Genomic DNA, 17,633 nt, shown 5'->3' with positions numbered 1-17,633 from the left:
CTGCGCTATTCCGGTGCCTTTCTCGGCCTCCCCTCTATACGGGTTGAGACTGACTGCTCTGCTGCCACGTAATCCGGAGACAAGTCAAACGGGAGACGGGGGGGGGGTCTGCAGCCTAGCACGGCAGACTGTATAGAGGCTAAATGCTAAGGAGTCGTACGTGATTTCTGGAAACCTCCGCATGAAACAAGAACAAGACGGAGTTTAATATATTTTCGTAAAATAAAAACCGCTTCTCTTCCGCTGTAGGTAAGTAAAGTCTTGTTTGTTAAGTACAGTCTGACAGGCAACTGTGAAGTGCTACTTGTAACACGCAGTCTTGCGCCTGTGGATTAACACGAGCAACTGTACATTTACGAACAGGCAACTTTCTGAAGTTACAAAGTAGATCTGCAGTGCTTTCATTTAGAGAAGGGCCTTTCATCTTGTGAATTAAAACGCATACAGTGTTTGATTTCGGGTCTTGGTAGGTTTATCAAACAAGAGTCACACGTAGTCTCACTCGGTTAAAATTTACGAATTGAGTACTTCGTATTTTGTAACTTAACGTAGTTCTCAACTGTCCCAACTGTTTCTGGAAGGGAATGTACTGCTGAAAATGGCAAATAATAAAACCTGGCGTTGTGTTTCCGTTTTTAAATAGAATCGCGAACTCAACTCGGCTGGTTTCAGATTGCTTTGTGTAGAAAGCAGGTCTAAGTAGCTGTAGTTTTTTTTAAAGAAATGAGGTCTGTCTTAAAGCACAGAGGAATTACGTTATATGCATGTATGTATTGAATACACTGCAGTTGCAAAAGATAAAAATAGTAATAAATAAGTAATCGTACTCAGTTAACTCAGTATTTAATGTATTTTTCCTGCTCATTGCTACTTAACCTGCAAAAAAAAAACATTTACCTTTGTTACCCGAGCCCAATAGCGTTGCTTTTTTTGGTTTAACAGGTACAATAATCATATACCTGTACATAAAAGGATTGAGCATTAAATGTAAAATTCAATTAAAATGACATTATTCCTCTTCAAATATAATAAGTACTACTGATGTAATCAATACACTAATGCTTATACGGATTAGGTTAAATAAGTCTCCCTTTTACACATGAAAAAAATAGTTATATTTGATTAATATTCAGCTATATCCGCAGTTTAGCCAGTCTGTCTTGCAATGTAGACTGGCTCATGGATATGCCTCTACACGCACTTTTTTGTTTATAAAATATGCTTAATTTCCTTAAACTAAAATGTCACTGAAAATTTAAGGGAATCGGTTTCCCAACAGATACTCATTGATATGAATGTATTATGGATTAAATAGTTATTTTAGAGGTTTCAAATACTGCACATCACTTTTTTCACTTATGCTCTTAGAACCCTAAAAGTGCCTGCTATGCTGTTTAAATCAGAACCATAGAATGTGATGGAAAATGTGCAGCTTTCTCTTAATTAGGTAAGGTATTTAGTGTGAGAAGCTGCTTTCATCTAGTGTCAAAGTGTATTTGTTCTTAACAGGACATAAAGCCCGGGGGATAGGCTTTCAGTACTTCTAACAGCTTGAACATCAGCAGTAATTGGTAAGTAGACAAACACGCAGAATTGCCTTTTCAGAGTTAAATTGGTGGTGTAAAAGCATTTTTTTTTGTAGTCAAAGCTTAGAACCGTTCCTTAAACTAAAGTGTACAAAAACAATTTATCACGGGTCCGTCCTTCTAGTGCAAGAACTAGTTTCTGATCTTAAAGGGGTTGGTCAGAATACTTTATTAATGGCATTTAGGATTGAATGCTTTTCCTTGAGTATGCCTGGTTGAAATGTAACCAAAGTGTCAAACAGTCTTATTGGAAAGAACTGTTGGTTTATATACAGGACAAATTGGAAATATGGGGAACAAAATATCATTAGCCCTGTCGCAAAATAACAATTTCAATTAAGTATTTGTGTAGAAGGTTTAATGCAGGTACAACCTTTTTACGTTTATGCTGTATTAGCACACAAGTTATGACGTGACATTTAATGGTCCAAAATTTGGACAATAAAAGGTTTACTGGCTGTAAGGTTTTGCAGGAAAAGAACGTACAGCCTTCTAGGGTTAAGCCAAGCTTTGGGTGTCAGAATCTTGGTCTCCATTATGCAGGACAGTCCAAAAGCACAGAAGTGCTGTGCAGTGGTTTTGCTGTGTGTGCATTGATAGTAGATTCAGCACAGCAAATACAAAAAGTCTTTTTACACGTTTAACAGATGACACATTTTCGATGTCAGTTCAGGAACATTCGTAATACTCTTCACATGTGACGACTTGCACATTTTAAGGCAGACAAACTGCAGGTCTTGCCAGGGGCCTTTTATAAGCAGTGGACCAATAAATGGTGTATCTGACTAAATGCACTCGCATTATGCTTAAGTACACTTGGTTTCTTTGTCAGTCACGAGCAAAGATGTGTCAGTCATTTTATTAATGTTACACGGAGTCCAAGAAAAGGAACAGAGTTCATGAAATATTTTTTAATAAAAAAACTTGGTATTGACTGTTCAACTTTATGGTTTTCATATTTCTTGAAATCCTTCGAATTTTACTTTACGAGTGCAACAGGAAAACTGTCGACATTGTCATCCCTACTTAAAAAAATACTGAGATGATACTGGACAATATTACTGTCCAAAGTTTTAAGTGTTTTGGTGCAAACAAGCTCTCATTAAATCAAGAGAACAAATAATATGAAGTTTTATTCTTAAAATTCTCAAATTCCTGATTCTGGTTGCCTTATTAAATGGATTCTGCAGATAACTCTTTGTGGATTCCAATGTAGGAGGTCTTTGTGAAGTTTTTCACTTTTAACATTAGTCATGGAAACACATTGATCTCGAGGCACAGCTGGACTCTTACAGTCAGTTTAGAGATGAGTTGTATGAGTTACAACCATAAATCAGGATCATATGCTTTTAAAATGCACCGAAGATTAGTAAACATCTTCTTTGAGAACAAAATAATTCCCCTTATTATGACATTACAAAAGACTTTAGTGTTTTATTTAGCCTACTTTTTACTATTTTTGATTAAAAGTAGAAGCATTATACTAAGCAATCAGGCTCTCAACTCAGTTGTCTAATTGCTATTGTTCTGTGTAAGGGAGGAACCTAATCCATAATTGTGCGTCTAAAAAGTAATACAATTACTAACGCTAGCAATCTGTTATATTTGACCCTGGGAAGTGGAAGTGACTTCAGGAGGTTGTTAAAAATAGAAATTGTTCCCTAAATATAAATATTATCTAGCATCCGGGCTGACTGAAGTGGTGTCATGTCTTGGGTTAGCCTTAAAGAGGGAGACAAGAGAAGGGCCAAATGTGAAGGCCTAAAGACAACATGGAAGAGTTGAAAGTAAATTATACTGCCATCTAGCATGGGAAAGGACTTGGAAGGACATGGAAACCTTTAAATAATTTCCCTTGTTACAGCTGTCGGAAGAACTATTTTCCATATCTATACCAAAAGTATGTGCAGTTTTATGATGATCTGCACAAGGCTCAGCGGCCCAATCTTATAACAACACACAGGTATTTGTGAGTTTGAATGTATTATTCAGTGAAGGTTGAGCCCAGCTGACTGAATGGACACAGTAACACAGAGAGCTTTATGTCAGACCTTGTGTAACACACTTTGAGACTTTAACTTGAAAGTCAGATTGTCCAGTTTTTGGTATATTTGTCTTCATAAAGCAATAAATATAAAGGGAGTGGATAGATTTTTTTTTCCGGGCTTTTATACTTGCACTGCTTAATAAACACATGACAAGTATGTCAGACACATACAGGGCAGTATTTTAGTACAAGAATGTCCAATCATGGTCCCAGAGGGACAGTGTGTCTACAGCTTTTCATTCCAACTCAGCTCTTAATGAGGTAAACAAGCTGGTTACTGGCTTAACTAGACCAATTTAACTGCTGCTGCTTTAAACTTGCAGGTAGGCTGGCCCTCCAGGACCAGAATTGGACAATCCTGTTTCTGTCTGAATCCGTAATAAATGGCTTCAGAATGGTCAGAACAGTAAAGCAAACACTATCTATGGCACCTGGTCATTTTAAATTATACAGGTCTTTCCATTTAACTGACTTCTTCTTCTGTGAGATACTTAATCGTCACAGCCCCTAAACTTGCATGCCACTGATATAAATTTCTGTATGTGCTAGAATTGGCTAGAACTTTGTACTACAGCAGGGGACTGCCCCCCATGCTTTGCAAATTAAAGTGTACTGAGCACAATGTACACCTTGGCAGCTACCCCCAGCCTTAACAATGCTGCATTTACTATAATGGGCACTCATTATGCTGTAGCCAGGGAGACTTGTCGTCTTATTGAGTCCAGTATCTTTTGTTGATGCTTGAAGAGCTGAAGGTTAAGCCTGATAAAAATGAAAGGTCAATTGCTTTCTGTCAAGTGTGTGCACCACAGTTTGATTTAATCAGTTTGTGATTGCTGTATGTGATAGCTGAAATAATCGTAGACTGGCTATGATGATTCCACTCCATGTCTTGGAGGGAGGTGAAGCCGTATTAATGTAATGGTCAGGCATGATTGTAACCAGTGGTAATTATCATGAAATCTGCTTACGAACTAAAAAAATGACAAGTACGAATCAGCAGATTTGTCTATACTAGGGATTGCTTCATCTGCAGTGTTCAGTTATCTGATACAACTGCAGGTCTCATTAGTGACAATAGTCTGTTCATCACTGGTTAATCAAATGAGTGTTTGAATGAATGTCTGGAGTATGGTCCTTGCCTGGTCAAGACGAACCTCTTATTTCCCAAGATTGGCACTACTGCTCCTATTGCCCAAGGCACATGCTTGCCCAAGTGCTACATGAGAAATCCCATAAATCCGTATCTGCAGCTTGGAGCAGTGTGCGTCACAGATGTACTGTACATGCTGTATTGCTTCCAAAGGCATTAACTTGTGACCATGGTTTATTTTTTTTGATAACTTGTGAATTTGTTGCAGTTACGAGAGAGGTTTCTTATAATGCTTAGTATCGTTTGGTTCTAATGGAAGTTGAAATGACTCGGACTTAACCCATTTACACCCGGTGTCCATTCCGATGGAAATTCTGCAAACATTTTAAAAAATTGTCAACTTCAGGGTTACACTGGCTTCCTGGAATACTGCTGTGAACACAAAAAAACATCAGTCTAGACATGAAAGTTTTTTTAAGCCAAGTAAAAAATAACCTCTTGAGCAACTGATGTTTTACTTGATAAGGAAAGACACAGAATAGATGTATATATAAGTTCAGCAGAAAAAAAATCAAAACTAAAGGATACTGAGTGGATTGCATAGCAACAACATTCAGGGTTTGGAGCTTAAAATAATACATTTCTTGTGGTCAAAAGCAAACATGCAGTGTGTTTTGACAGTTTGTTTTGTTGAGGTTTATGAATAATTTTCTTAGATGCCTGTCATACTTTATTAGAGGCTTTTAGTCTTGTTAAATTGTACTCGCAATCAGTGTCGCTTTTGAAAAGTCTATTGTATATATTGCTTTCATGGGAAGGGAAATGTTGATGAAATTAAATAGACCATTGTGGCAAGGCTGGAATTTGCTGTGAACAATGCAGAACTGAAATAGTGGTGGAATGTGGTGATCCTAGGTCGTGGAGCAAATATTTGTATGGTTCCCTCCTCCCCCTCCCCTGACAGTACTCACTGGTAGCACCATAAGCAGCACCTTAGACTACATAAAATTGTATCTACAGACCTTTTGTAGAGCCCTTTGATAGGATATAGTGTTTTACTTGTCTATCTCTTCTTTTTTCCTTTGTTGCACTCTTAAGTGAGGTTTATTTGACACTACACTGGCTACTCTGACTGTAGCTCAACCAGTGAACTGAAACTCTTGTCAGCCCCACACGTCGTACTTGTAGTTTCTTACCTGTGTGATCTGTTGTTTTAGTCAAAGTGAAGAGGTAAAAGCAGGACATCTTTTATCGGATTGGTGATCATTCCAGGATAATCGAGGCGCCGAGCTCAGTATTAGGAAAGAAATGCGCTAATACTATGAATAGAAGATTGGACTATTTTAAGAGATTTTAAGAAACGCATTTCACTATATTAACATTTCAGACCATTTATTGCGATTGCAAACCTTTTTTTTCAATCTGTTTTGAATACTAATACCCCATGCTAGTTAAGCAAACATGTTTCTAATCATAGAGTTAGATCAGGATATTTAAAAAAGGGATGTATAAGTTTGAGAGGCCTGAAATAATTTTATATGGGATAAAATATTTCTGACTCGCTCAATTGTCTGTTTTATGATGCTTTGCATTGTGTTATTGTGGCTCGCTCTCCAAAATGCATCAATTTATCAAGCTTTGTAATCACAATGGAGCCAATTAAGTGTGCCAGTTGTTTCAAAGGCACTGCTCTGACGCCTCGTTAGCAGCGTTATTGAGAGAATTATGGAAGATGCTGTTCACAAAGTGATATTTTACTGTATAAATGAATGGACCTTGGAATTGGATAAATTATAGCAGTAGGAGAAAATCACATAGGATGACCCTTTTGGCGTGGTTTAATTTAGGAAGGTTAAACTGATTACGCACACAGCTGATCTGTTACCATCAGGAATAAAGTAATAAAAGAGCTCCGTAAAACTGCCACAAGTTTTATTTGAAAAAGTACATCTTCATGTTATTGTGTGATATGCAGTGTCATTTTCCTTTAGATTGAGAGAATTAATGACTACTATCATTTTAATACTCTTGTTACTGTCTCATTCATTTGTTTTTGTTTTATTAAGTTTAGATTCCTCAACACAGCCTAGTGTTCTGTTGCTATGACTACCAGTGTCATCTCTTTGTGGTCCCTAGGAAAGCCAGCAGAATCTTCCAAAAGATGAAAATAAACCTGTGAAGACTGTGGCTTCCACAATGAGAACATTTCGATACCATGCAAAGATACCAGTATCAAACATTGCTATGCAATTAGACTGTCCACCTTTTGTGAAACCTGAAGTTTATTTACTTATTAGGCCATATTCTTTCTGTAACATACCTGACAACAGTTTGTAAAATTAGGGCATTCAGCCTTCCAAAGTCTTTGGGTTACCATCTCTTCAGCTTTCAATAAATTTACATTTACACTTTTGGGATTTCTGTTGTTGGAATTTATATAAATTTAGAGTTCTTAATCTGCTGTACAGTTAATAAAGATAGCATGAAGTCTGTAATTAACATGTGTAATAATGGCTGAGGAGTGTAGTTTACTATATAAAACAGTGACTTAGTATGAGGGTAACAGAATATTTCCACAGATGAAAAGGCTGTTGTAGGGATCCCTGTTTTTTCCCCCCCCCAAAGTGAAGTATGTAATACTTTCTCCTAATTTGGCTAACAAGCTTCTAGCAGGCATTATAGCTTTTTAATAGCTTGCATTTGTGCAGTGCCTTAATTTAAAAATATTTTTAATTTTCTGAGGTTGCTGCTACAGAAAGATGGTCAGTTTATAAATAGATTGGTAGTAGCTCAATAATCGTTAAACTTGAGATCTAGAATTTGCAATTGATATGCATTTATAATTTGTATGTACAATAGGGTCTCAACATTTGCAAGGGTTTGGTGCAGAGAACTATCGTGAATAGCCAAATTAATTTATAAGAGAAGAAAAAAACAGCATTTTGGTGACACACCCCAAGAAGACTCCACAGCTGAAACGTTGTTTCTTTTCTTCTCTTTTCAGCATGGAATAAACGTTCAAGTAGGTAGCTGCGTCAGCATGTGTAGGCTGCAGAGGAACAGGTAACGGGTTTATTCAATGGAATAAACCTTTACTTGTTCCTTTGCAGCCTACGCATGCTGATGCAGCTACCTACTTGAGCAAATTCATTTATAACCAAGTATAACCTATACTATTATACATACTGTAGTATAATGTGCTACAGTATATAATATGAATGATAAAAATACATAACCATCACTCCTTTATATGATGATTATAGTACTAATGCATTGGCTTTAAGATAATTAAAATAACATTGATCAACTAAAACTAACAGCATTAATCACAAACCTGTATTAATCAGATCAAATAATCAACATAAATCTGCATCCTCTACATCAACGGTGCCCAACCAGTGGTCGATTGTGGAGTGCTTGCCAGTCGATTGCAAGAATGTTTCAATAGCCTAATCATCCATTTAAATCTATGCATGTTATCTCATACATTTTACTGCCCTTGTGTGTGTTTAACCCTTGTTGGGTTGTTTGTAAAAGTCTCTGTTGCCTGGGTGCTGGCTGACTTCTGTAAATAAAGAAAGTGTGTGGTACCCAAGAACGTTGTCTCGGTTATTGCCGCAGGAACCCCACATTCCCTACAGTGCATAGCGGAGCGAAACAGACTGGCCATGATAAATTCGTCAACAGTTTGATACGTTTGATTGCCTATTTGATCATCGTAGTGTCTGAGCGAAAATGAGTGAAGGAAAGAGACCGAAACATAGGAAACATAGAACAACATTTCAAAACTTCACACCAAACTTATGATGCAGACTTTCCCGGTAACAGCAGCACAGCAGTCATTTTTCAGGAGGCCCAATACAAGAGGGAAAGTGGCCACCATCGCGTCGTTCCATGTGAGCCACGTCCTGGCTAAACACCAAAAGTCATCCAGCGATGGAGAGGTCTTAAAAGAAGCGTTTGCTGAGGCTGCTGACTCGCTGTCTGGAGATTTCAAAAATAAAAATGAAATTGCAGCTGCCATCAGAGACATTCAGTTGTCAAGAAATGCTGTAATAAGGCGATGTGAAGCAATGGCAAAAGACCTTGAGGGTCAACAGAAAAAGGACATACCGATATGGTCGATACGGCGCACATATGTATTTTTATTTGAATGGTGTCTGAGGACAAGTGCACAAAAGAGAAACTACTCGCAGTTAAACCTCTAAAAGGGCACACATGGGGTGATGATATTTTTCAAGTTTTAATGCAATTGGTGAACAAGACTGAGCTGCCCGTTTTTAAACTTGTTTCAATTACCGGCGATGGCTGGCCACACCAGTGGATTCATTGCACTGTGCAAACAAAATGAAACCTTTCTGGATTTTATTCCTTATCACTGCATAATTCATCAGCAAGAATTCTGTGGAAAGATTTTAAATCTGAAAGACGTAATGGACATTGCGAAGGTTGTGTATTCAATTCGGGCAAGCAGCTTAAAGTGCAGGCTATTTCGCTCGCACCTGGAGGAAGCAGGCGCAGACCACACGGACTTGTTGCTGCACGCTGATGTGCGATGGCTCAGCAGAGGTAAATTTTTGGCGAGGTTCAGAGAGCTGTTGCCTGAAATCAAAGAGTTTCTCAAGTCATCTAAACAGGCCGTATATGCCCAATTAGAGTATGACCAGTGGCTTCTGGATTTAGCATTCCTCACAGACCTGACTAAACTGCTGAATGAGCTGAATGCCGAGCTGCAGGGACAAAATAAAAATGTCATCGACATGATCAGCTGTGTCAACACGTTCAAGAGAAAATGACAAGTGCTCTCAAGTAAGCTTTAACGCCAAGACCTGTGCTACATTAATCGTATGCATTCAGAGCTTGAGCGTCAGGGCAAAGACACAGCACAGCTTGACAGTGCACATTACATTGAACAAGTTCAGGACCTCTCATCCGAGTTCAGCACACGTTTCACTGACTTTGCATTACTGGGCCTGTTGCCTCAGACGTGTGCTTCCCGATTTGCCCAGATATAGGTGTGGATGATATAGCCTCGAAAGTGGGATCACTCTTTCACCTCGACACAACAGCAGTGGAGAATGAAATTCTCACTCTGCAAAATGACATTCAGATAAAAGCCAGGGCAGCAGCTGAGATGAAGAGGGTGTTCCACTTCATCTGCTGTTGGAGGAGAAGTATCCCAACGTAAGATCTGCCTTTTACTTCTCTGCCTTTTTTTTGGATCGACCTGTTTGTGTGCATATGCATTCTCTCACATGAAAATAAAGTCAAAGTACAGATCTCCTATGACAGATTGTCACCTTGTGGTCTGCCTGAGACTTACATCCAGCTGCTACTGCCCTGACGATGGAAAAACTAGCAGCTCCTTCTCAGTGCCAATGCTCACATTTAAGGTAGGAAATTATTTTTTCTAAAATGGGGAACATTACTTGTTCACCATAGCATGAGTCACATGCTTTCTTTTTTTGCTGTAAGCTGGTTATTTTAGTGATGGGTATCGCTATTGTACTGATGTGCCCAGAGTCTGTTTTTCCCATATCAAAACTCCAAATTGACACTGGTAGATCGCACTGACCAGGTTGAGATGCAGATGCTGGAAAGAGTGTTCCTGGGCGGGAGGCAGGAACTGCCTGACTAACTAGCTACGTTCAACTCATGATCCTTGTCTGATGTGCGGTTAATTTGAGAGTTGCACTTAACCTTTGGCTCAGTTTCATACCGTTCTGCTCTTCTTTCATTCAAGGGCCTGTTAGCCAGGCTGCATTGTGAATTAGTGGATTTGCGAATGTTAAATATCGGCTGTCGAGACCCTACTGTATATGAATGTGCAATTAAGTTACATGTTATTTTGTTCTACATTAGTTCTTGAAGACAATTGGGGAATAGTACAATTTAGACGTTTTAGCATCGTAATGTAAACTTTGTGTGCTTGTGTAGACCCCCACTAATTTTTATATTCCAGTATGTTAGTGTATAGCATCAACACTGCTACTTTGAGTCAACATTCCTGCTGTAATCTACAGTGTTGAGGGGGATGGAAAACTTGATGCATGAGAATGCTGTTCAGACAGTTACTAATATTTGTCTTCCACCACCTTGTAAAAGTATATTTGCACATTTACAGTTTTCTAAGTGTGCTTTCCCTCTCACCCTTTTGTGCAGTTTGTGCAGAGGAGCTGGTCTGGTTCACTGACGTTGTGGTTTGTGGTAATGAAATGGGATGCCGTTGAATGATCTGTGCAAATATTTTGCTTGAAATTAAATTCTGTGCAAGTTTTGTGCTGCCAGTAGTCTTCTTGGAAAGGCCTACAGTGAGGCAGCTGCAGAGGCTCTTGCACTGGAAATGATGGGAAGAAGCAGTGTAATGTTTTACAGCGCTACTATATTCCAGACATTGTTGACTGTGGGTTTTGTTCTGGCTTGTGAGAACATGCAGACTGTGTAAATAAACCTCTGTAGAATTGAGGGAATTGATTTTTTGGGGGGAGAAGATGTATTAAAGTTTCATAGCCAGTTCATGAAAGTAATCCAAAGGGAAAATTTGCAGTCGTATCCAGCATCTTGACAGTTTAGTGCCAGTAATTGTTGCATAGTTTTTTTTCTTCTGGATGCCTAGCATTTTATACATTTGTTTCTGTTCATTTTTTATGAATAGTGCAAATCTTGGGTGTACACTTGTAATAAACCATTATAAAAAGGTAAAGACTGTCACATCCATATACAGTATATTATTTTAAACTGTTGTCTAAGCGTTGGAGTACTTAAATAATGTATACATTGTACAAGCTCAGAGCAGTATCAGGCAAACAAGATTGATCAAAGACACATATTAGGATTGTTTTTTTTTCTCTCTGCAGAACTTTGCAGTTTTTGTGTAGGCTGAAAGAAAGTAAACACTCTCACGCACTATACCATATAAAAATAGTATTATTTTCCTGTGTTGTTTATAAAGTGTAAACATGAATGGTAGTTAAAGCTGAAAACAAATGAAAGTTTTTTTCAGTTGAATCTGTGATATTTACAGCAGATGGATGTAAATTCCACACTGGAAAGCAGAAAGAAGGAAGAAAAACAACTTTCTCGGGTGGTGAGATAATGAGGCTGAGGGCAGGAGTATGAGACAGAGGGTGGGGTATAGTGGACTAGTGAAAGAGAATGCTTACAGGAGTTGGGGAAAGGAGATCCAAAGAGACTGAAATCTGGGAAACAGAAAGAGGAAGTGTGAAAGGCTGTATGTGAATAAAGAGATTTGGAAAGAAAGTATTCCATCATCAAGAGTTGGGGGAGGTTTAAACCTTGTTTAAAGGATTTGGCTTTCTCAAGCAAGAGTCCTTGAGTCCCTGTGATTGAGGCTAATGTAGCTCTTTACTTAAACCATTATCGGGAAACATAGAATTCCCAAAACATTCATTGTAATTGCTGGCACTGTGGACAGTTAGGTCTGTGACTAATAATCCTACGTTTTTAACAGAGATGCATTATCGCCCTGTTTTAATGTCTCCTGTCTTAATGTTTACAGTAATTGGTAAAACACTTTGGACATTTTATTAGTTTAGATAGCTTGTAAGTGTATTTATGTTATTTATTTTTATTTATATAATCAGTCCTGCCTAACAGTTGTGTTTTTTTTTTCAGCTTGACTATACAAAAATCAATTTTGTATAACCAGCGGCCTGTGAAATGTCCCCTTTATGTGAAGTTTTGTTCCTTAAACATTAAGCTCCTTTGCATTTCTTCTGAACTTTGTCCTGATAAAGCTTTTCCCAGCAGACCCTGCTATTTTAAGGACCTTTTTAGAACAGCCAGGCATGCAGATTTATCTTAGAATGACCTGTTTGGCTTTTTTTAGTTTTTTCAAGGATAAAATATTTCACAAAGCATACACTACTACCCAGAAAATTTGAAAATGCACCATGTTGCATGGACAAAATATTTTAGGTAGTAAAATTAAGGAATAGGTTTTTAGTTTTTTCAAGGATAAAATATTTCACAAAGCATAAACTACTATCCAGAAAATGTGAAAATGCACCATGTTGCATGGACAAAATATTTTAGGTAGTAAAATTAAGGAATATGAATGTCTGTTTTCCCTATACATTTCAGATCCATTTCAGGGTTTAAATGAAAGAGAAAATAAGGTAGCACAGCCACACCAGACTTCACTAAGTCAAGAGCCAGGGTGCTAGGTGAATACCTAAGAGGTTATTTGCTGTATTTGCAATACAGGACAGGTTCATATTGGCTCACATTCAGGCTAGTGAACCCAGATTGAGAGTCTGACAAGCTTTTAGATCAGTGTTTGTGAAAGACAAGGGATCAATAGACCACAGTACTGTGCCCAGGCTTTCACAAAGTTCACAGGATGCATGCTTTTCCTTTCCAATGATGTCTACTTCCCTTAGCTCTGATTGCTCTTTAGAGAAAAGGGCTAAGGGAGAGTAATTTGCTGCTACATTAGTGAAGCACAATTTAATTTTGCATTCAGGAAATTAAATACAATTTGAGATGTAGGTTCGTCCCTGTTTGTGTTTTGTGGTTATGAATTAATGTGTTTTTATGTGTATTAAGTAAAAATGAAGTGCAAGTCAGAGTCCAGACCTCAGCCCAATTGAGATGCTGTGGCATGACCTGAAGAGAGCTGTTCATGCAAGGAATCCCAGAAATATTAGGTTAGTGCTGCTAGAGGAGGTTCTACCAGTTACTAAATACAAGGTTTCAAATACTTTTTCCTAGCCTGGACTGTGAATGTTTAAATGATGTGTTCAATATTGAGAAGAAGAAGTACAATTGTTTGTGTGTTATTAGCAGATTGTGTTTGTATATTATTGGGACTTAGTTGAAGATCAGACCACATTTTTATGAGTAATTTTTTGCAGAAATCCAGGCAATTCCAAAGGGTTCACAACTTTTTTTTGCAACTGTATATTATATTGTGCTTGGCATCCAAATTAATATTATGATCACTCACAAATGTTTTGATTGTAAAACATAAATAAGTTTTGACTCTGCTGTCCCAATACCTAAGGAGGGCACTGTATGTAGTGCACAGAAATATTTATTGGACCAGTTCACCTGTGACAAGGGCTGTCAGGATCATCAAGATGGAGATGGAGAGGCATTTTCTGCTAGTATCTCACTTTCTGTCATGGAAATGACACCTCTTTCAGTACATTCCCATTTCTACCACCAAATATGACTCATAAGTAGTAGCTATTTGCTTTCATCTAGGAGACCATAAACTGTAAGTGCTGGAGGTGTCCCATATAACAATGTCTGTAGGAAATGAATATGTAATCAATATTTGTTCCAAATGCATGGGTCCTTGGCTTTTGTTGCATTAAATAGGACTGACTCTTCTCATTATCTGATGGCAGATCGGTTTTCTATAAAGTATGCAATATTTAGTATCCCAGTGGAGCAGTCTTAACTTTGAATCGTCTAGCAGATAATGGTGAGGGTTGAAGAATTGGAGCTGAATAAACAGACACGCAGGGGCTAGGAAAGAGGGAAAGATTGCAGTGATCAATCTGGTGATGTATTTAACATTTGTGGTTTAACTTATGACTGCATGTAAGAATAAAGTCAGGATAAGTGACTGTTCTAATTGTATTTTAGCAGCAGCCAGCAGATATAACACTGTTGAGAATCATAATGCTTTCAGATTTTTTTGTGGCCATTGAGGTTGATGGACATCCTCCATTGTGATACTAGCTTGGCGGCAAATGGGAAATTTAACCAAAAATGAAGCTAAAATCATCCAGTTTCCACACCGTTTTTCAGATATTGTTTGGATACTGATTTATGTAGAAAAACTGGGAGAACAAGCAAGGATTTTCTGTGGACTGTACAGTCCTACTGATAATAAAGAGGTGTCATAAGTAAATCGCTGCACTTTCATGTTTCTCTCCTGCAAATACAAAGGACAGTTATTTTGAATGAGTGGAAATAGCTTTTACCACATTCACGATAAAAAGAACTGGAAGTCCAGCTGCGATAGTTATTAGCCCCATGGCTTATGGCTTGCATGAAAAATCCATTTAGAAGAAAATCTTTTGTATTCAAAAAGTCAAACATAAAAAAAAAATCTCTTAGAAAAGGCAGTGGTTACAGAAGTAAATGGCAGTTCAAACAGAAAATGTGGATTTAAAGAGTTGAGTGATTGCAAGGCTTTTTTTGGGAGGTGGGGATAGGGTAATTTTAACAGGGGCTTTTAGTGGGGATCTGGCAATTGTAGTTCGCTCTTCTCATCTTTGGGACTAAATTGCAGTCCTAGAGAAAGTCATGCTGTAATGACGTGTTGACTCTGTGGCTTAAAGTGCTGAACCTTCTCCCCTTTCCCAGTGGTTCCTGTAGAGAGGAGGTCACAGGGCTAGTCTAATGCCATCTCTCTCTGCCCCATGTTAGGCATGGTCCAGCGTCCATGAGTTCCATCCCTTCTTGTTTGCATTTTGGAGTTCCTGACTGAAATTAGTCATTCCTTAGGTATTCTACAAATCCAACATACCAATTAATTTTATCAGCGGTCATGGAGAAAGAAAATGTATTCTATTTAAAGCAACATGCTTTCAATCTATTTCAAAATGTTATTGTGCATATACTGTAAAAGCCCAGAGTGCCAGAATATAGGCAGCACACAGCAAATAAGAACATGCTGTTCTGATGGGGGAAATTCTGAACTCAAATGCTGTGTACTGTAGTGTATAGTCTCTCTCATTTTTACCAGGTACAGTGTTTAAAGTCAGAAAACAGAGCGTTGTATTCCCACAACATAGATGCTCTAGGTTACAGCAAAGTATTGTGGATTGGAAATGAGTAGGGGCAGGTTAGTGCAACAGAGAATCCAATAAACAGTTTGCTGAAGGACCAGTTTCTGCAGTTGAAAAGCCTTAGGGGGAAAAGATTTAGTTGACTGTGCACAGTTATGAACTGCCTTTACTTCAGACATGGAAATAGCGATTGGGTTTATGTTAATAAAGTGGGTTTCACAGGACAAACCAAAGACAAGAATATAGTTTTTAATGACAGTGGCTACAAAAGTGTAACATTTTCCTTTAGTTAATTTCATTAGGAAAGGAGTTTGTGGTAACCTTGAATCCCATATAGTATATGCTAGAATGAATTATGTCCAAATGCCCAGTCTTTTAAGTGACTACTATTTGAGTCCATTATTAATAACATGTCAGTAGGGCTTGATCACTTTTTGATGCGTTTCAGGAGTATGTATGCTTGTATACTTCATTTACAGTAATTATTAACAGGATATGTTACCATACATTCACTTGAATTGCACTGAAAGATCTCGCTTTTATGAAATATGTTGATAGGAACTATGTGATAAAGAAACATTGGAGTGGGGCAGATTTCTTAATCCTTAATTTAAGTTATAAAGTGTATTTCTGCTTTTCTAGATATCCTTTGGTCCTGGCGTATTCTCTTCAGTCCCTAATTGCATTATTTCTGCACTGACAGGAAGAGAGGCCTGGAGGTTTTATCACTGTGGTCAACGGGACCGGCACCCTCATCACCGACATCTGATTGTTGCGCCGAGCAGGGAAGAGCCCCTTCTGTTGAGTGCAGAGAAGGAGCAAGCCATGAGACAGCTCAAAGGAAAGCCTAAGAAAGAGACCTCCAAGGACAAGAAAGAGAGGAAACAAGCCATGCAGGAAGCACGGCAGCAGATCGCCACGGTGGTGCTGCCCACCCTGGCTGTGGTGGTGCTCCTCATCGTGGTCTTCGTCTATGTGGCGACCCGCCCTGGCGCCGTTGAATAACCTAGGGGCATTACTCCTCTAACACAGACTCATTGCTACCAGCAGAAGGATCTTTTTGCCTCCTCCCATTACAGATCTCTTTGCTTTGTATCGGAATGTTTGAGAAATTCTGCAAATCCCTTACCACCGTCCTTTCATTTGAGTATGCTTCCTCTTTTGTTTCTAAGGACAAAAAGCAGAATTGACCACAGCACAGTACTACGTCATCTTTTTTCATACGTGCCTTCAATGAATGACATTGTCTTGTGTATGTTGGGGGGCGGCTGTTGTATTCTGTGTAAACCGTTTGTATTGTATCAAGTATTATGTGTTCATTGAGCAATTTCTAATGAAAACTCATTTATCTTGCCTCAATTATGCACTGTCACTGAAAGGTGTCAGTTCCATGCTTACCAAAGGATTCCTTTCTCCTGATTGTGGCTTGCCACTGGATGTCAGTGTGTGACCTGAAGTTTGTTTTTTATGATTGACATTGTCCTTGAAGAGACACTACACTGTCAATTTGTATTATGTGTATGATAGGATAATACACATTTTGTACCATTAAGTTATTACAACTGACTGACAATGGCATCTTTGTGTCATACGATATGACATATGTGCAGATTGGAAAAAAATGTGCCTTACACATCAGAACATGTAATTTCAGTAAATAAAACTGCAAAGCTTAATGCTACTGTTCTTCTCTGTCTAAGAGTTTCTGAAAACAACTTTGCGGTGTTTCACAATGAGTGTTTAGTTACATTTAAGGGAATAAAGGTGTACATGTGTTCAGAACGTTTTTTCAGATTTGCTAAACAATTCAAAAGAAGGGGTTTAAATTGAAAGTGATTTGGGTATGACCAGATTAGGGTGTACAAGCCATTCTAATGCAGAAAAGTCTGTCATGCAGAAGGTGTAAGATTGAGTGTCAAAGAAAAACTGTTCCAGTTTTTATGTACCATATTCTGCTTTTTAAATCAAGTTGTAGATAAGGGAATAATCCAGCATGTATTAGTAGTCCTGGGTGAGTTGTACTGTACACCCTCTCATCAAAGTGCCTTTAAGACAGCCTGATTCAGACTGGTAGTCCAAATAAAGCACTTATTTGAGCCAGGTGTCATCTAAGAAGGCTTTCAATACATGAATGAATCTTC

General features: G+C 38.3%; 1 long non-coding RNA gene across 1 annotated transcript; it reads left to right on the top strand.

Moving 5' to 3' along the window:
- LOC148658182 (uncharacterized) lies at positions 1-16,282 on the top strand. The gene is made up of 3 exons (XR_015940036.1): positions 1-249; positions 1,510-1,571; positions 16,196-16,282. It is a non-coding gene; the product is annotated as an uncharacterized LOC148658182 (long non-coding RNA).
- The last annotated feature ends 1,351 nt before the right edge of the window (positions 16,283-17,633 follow it).

This window comes from Lepisosteus platostomus, chromosome 7 (genome assembly GCF_059453375.1).
Source record: "Lepisosteus platostomus isolate fLepPlt1 chromosome 7, fLepPlt1.hap1, whole genome shotgun sequence".
Lineage (NCBI taxonomy): Eukaryota > Metazoa > Chordata > Actinopteri > Semionotiformes > Lepisosteidae > Lepisosteus > Lepisosteus platostomus.
This window is presented reverse-complemented; position numbering and strand designations above follow the sequence as displayed.